The following is a 3,252-nucleotide window of genomic DNA, read 5'->3' as shown; positions in this document are numbered from 1 at the left end:
AAAAAATAAATAAATAAATAATAAAAATAAAAATACAAAAATTAGCTGGTCATGGTGGCAGACACCTAATCTCAGCTACTCAGGAGGCTGAAGCAGGAGAATCACTTAAACCTGGGAGGCAGAGGTTGCAGTGAGCCAAGATCGCACCACTGCATGCCAGCCTGGGCAACAAGAGCAAAACTCCATCTCAAAAAAAAAAAAAAAAAAAGGCCATGTTGTACCAGGTTTCTTACAACATGGCCCCTACCTGCAAGTCAACTGCTTATATAAGCCTTAATCAAAGAAAGTATTTTCCTATTGGAGGGAAAAATGGTCATACTAAACTTGTTAAGAGAAGAGAGAGTTAAAGAATCTTCAGGGATCTTTTTTTTTTAATTCTAAGATGAAACAAAACACCTGAGTTAGTATTCTTGGAAAATATTGGGAAAGCTTTGACACGTTTCAACATTTATCAATTAGAAAGAATTGCATAGCAAAACTGCTTGGTTTGTATTCCATGCAACATGAGGCTCATGTTAAAATAACATCAAGGTCCCAGCATTGTATCCCAGTTCTTCCGTGCAGCTGCCATCATCTTACGCGCACCCACACCAACACCCTCATAACTGCTTAAATAACACAACCGTGAGTGACAGAAAGGAAGAAATTTGATTCCACCTTGCATTTACTGTCAGCTTAACTTGTAGGCCCCAGAAGAAAACAGCGTCTTACTGGGGAGGGATATGTGCTTTCTCATCTATCCTCAGGCAATACCAGGGCACTTTACAGGCAACAAAAAGCCCCTGGAGTAAGGCAGAGGGCGTTCAGGGATCATTTTTACTATATGAGTACTACCATATAGTAAAATATATCATGTATCCAAAATATATTATATATATCATGGAGCTCCCGGTACCAGGTTTTACTACTGTTTTCCTTCCGAACCAACTCTCAAGTGATATGTCTGACTTCTGAGGCCCTGGCTGCTGGGTTTTCTCTGTTCTCCAACCTCTCAGAAGGCAGGTGGACAGCCTCAAGTGCACACCTAAGGGACTTGGCAGCTCCCAGCTGAAGCCATACTTCATAGAGTCAGTGGAGCCAATCATCAACATGATTTGGAGGATGGGAAGGTATGTCCTCTGCACGTCGTAGACCCATGTTATTCATTTCCTCCTATAGTACTTATGCTGAACATGTCTTCCTTCAACCCTTCTATGACTTGAGAATTTTAAGCATGTCCTCCAAAAGTTCATGTGTTGGAAACTTAATCCCCAATACCATAGCATTGGGAGGTGGGCCCTAATAAGAGCGTGACTAGGTCATGAGGGCAGAGCCATTGTGAAGGGATTAATGTTGTTACCACAGAAGCAGGTTAGTTATTATGAGAGTGAGTTGTTATAAAGCAAATCCAGCCCCTGATGCCTCTCTCTATCTCACATGTTCACTTCCACCTTCTGCCCCTTGCCCATGGGATAAAGCAGCACAAGGCCCCACCAGATGCCAGCACCACAGTCTTTAACTTCCCAGCCTCCAGAACTGTGAGCTAAATAAACGTCTGCTCATCACAGATTACCCATTTTGTGGCATTTTGTTACAGCAATAGAAAATGGATTAAGACAAACTCCACCCAAGTTTCATTAAATTTTCAGGACCCGGCTCAGTCCTTCATCCTCCATGAAGCCTTCCTACCATTTTCTCCATTCTTCCACTCTTTGTCACGTGAACATTTAATTATCTTTAATTAAGATAATTTACCTGAGTCAAACTATTACATATTTCTTTTTTTTCTTTTATTTACCCATTCACCAAATACACTTAAACACATTTCTTTTTTTTTTTCTTTTTTTAATTTATTATTATTTTTTTGAGATGGACTCTTGCTGTTTCACCACACTGAAGTGCAGGGGCACAATCTCTGGTGACCGTGACCTCCACCTCCTGGGTTCAAGCTATTCTCCTACCTCAGCATCTGGGACTACAGGCACATGCCACCACACCCAGCTAATTTTTGTATTTTTGGTAGAAACAGGGTTTCACCATGTTGGCCAGGATGGTCTCGATCTCCTAACCTTGTGATACACCCACCTCAGCCTCCCAAAGTTCTAGGATTACAAGCGTGAGCCACCATGCCCAGCCACTGTTACATATTTCTCACATAATTATTTATTTGTTTCTTTTCGTTTCTTTTTTTTTTTTTTTTTTTTTTCAGACACAGGCTCTCACTCTCTCACCCAGGCTGGAGTGCAGTGGCATGATCTCAACTCTCTGCAACCTCTGCCACCCAGGTTCCAGTGATCCTCATGCCTCAGCCTCCCAAGTAGCTGAGACTACAGGCAAGCACCACCACGCCCGGCTAATTTTTGTATATTTAGTAGAGCTAATTTTTGTATTTAGTAGACCATACTGGCCAGGCTGGTCTCAAACTCCTGGCCTCATGTGATCCAGCCACCTTGGCCTCCCAAAGTGCTGGGATTACAGGAGTGAGCCACCGAGCCCAGCCCAAGCTGTATCCTTTACTTCTTTTGTTAATATTTAATATGTCATGTTTGTAGGCCTTGACTCTCCCATTATCAATAAATATAGGTAAAGTTTATAGGCCAGGCATTCTTCAAAGGACTTTTTATGAACATTATATATAACCTTCCCAACAGCTCTATGGCATAAGAATTATTATTGTCTCCATTTGATATATGAGGAAACTTGAGGAAAGATAGATGTGGTGACTTTGCCCAAGGTCACACAGCTAGAACAAGGCATAGCTAGAGTTTGATTTCAGGGTGTCTGATGCCATAGCTCAAACCTATGTTCAATGTGCAGGATTGGAGGGAACTTTAGTGTATATCTAGTCAACTTCCCTCTCTTGTACTGCTCTTTCTCTTCCTCTAAACCAAGCTCAAATCCCTTTTCCAGTTTTCCAAGTCATTATTTAAGCTCTTTTTAAATTTTTTTTTACTTTTTATTTTAATTAATCGATTAATTTTTTATTTTATTTTTATTTTTAGAGACAGGGTCTCGCTATGTTGCCCAGGCTGGAGTACAGTGGCTATTCACAGGCATGATCACTACTGATCAGCACGGGAGTTTTGACCTACTCCATTTCCAACCTGGGCCGGTTCACCCCTCCTTAGGCAACCTGGTGGTCCCCCACTCCCAGGAGGTCACCATATTGATGCCGAACTTAGTGCAGACACCCAATCAGAATTGCGCACTACAGCCCAGAACTCCTGGACTCAAGAGATCCTCCAGCCTCAACCTCCCGAGTAGCTGGGACTG

General features: G+C 42.1%; 1 non-coding gene across 1 annotated transcript; it reads right to left on the bottom strand.

Moving 5' to 3' along the window:
• Positions 1–666: 666 nt before the first annotated feature.
• Positions 667–802, bottom strand: LOC118154371 (small nucleolar RNA SNORA49). Its single transcript, XR_004744238.1, has one exon. It is a non-coding gene; the product is annotated as a small nucleolar RNA SNORA49 (small nucleolar RNA).
• Positions 803–3,252: the final 2,450 nt, after the last annotated feature.

The sequence above is a fragment of the Callithrix jacchus genome, chromosome 5, assembly GCF_049354715.1.
Source record: "Callithrix jacchus isolate 240 chromosome 5, calJac240_pri, whole genome shotgun sequence".
Lineage (NCBI taxonomy): Eukaryota > Metazoa > Chordata > Mammalia > Primates > Cebidae > Callithrix > Callithrix jacchus.
This window is presented reverse-complemented; position numbering and strand designations above follow the sequence as displayed.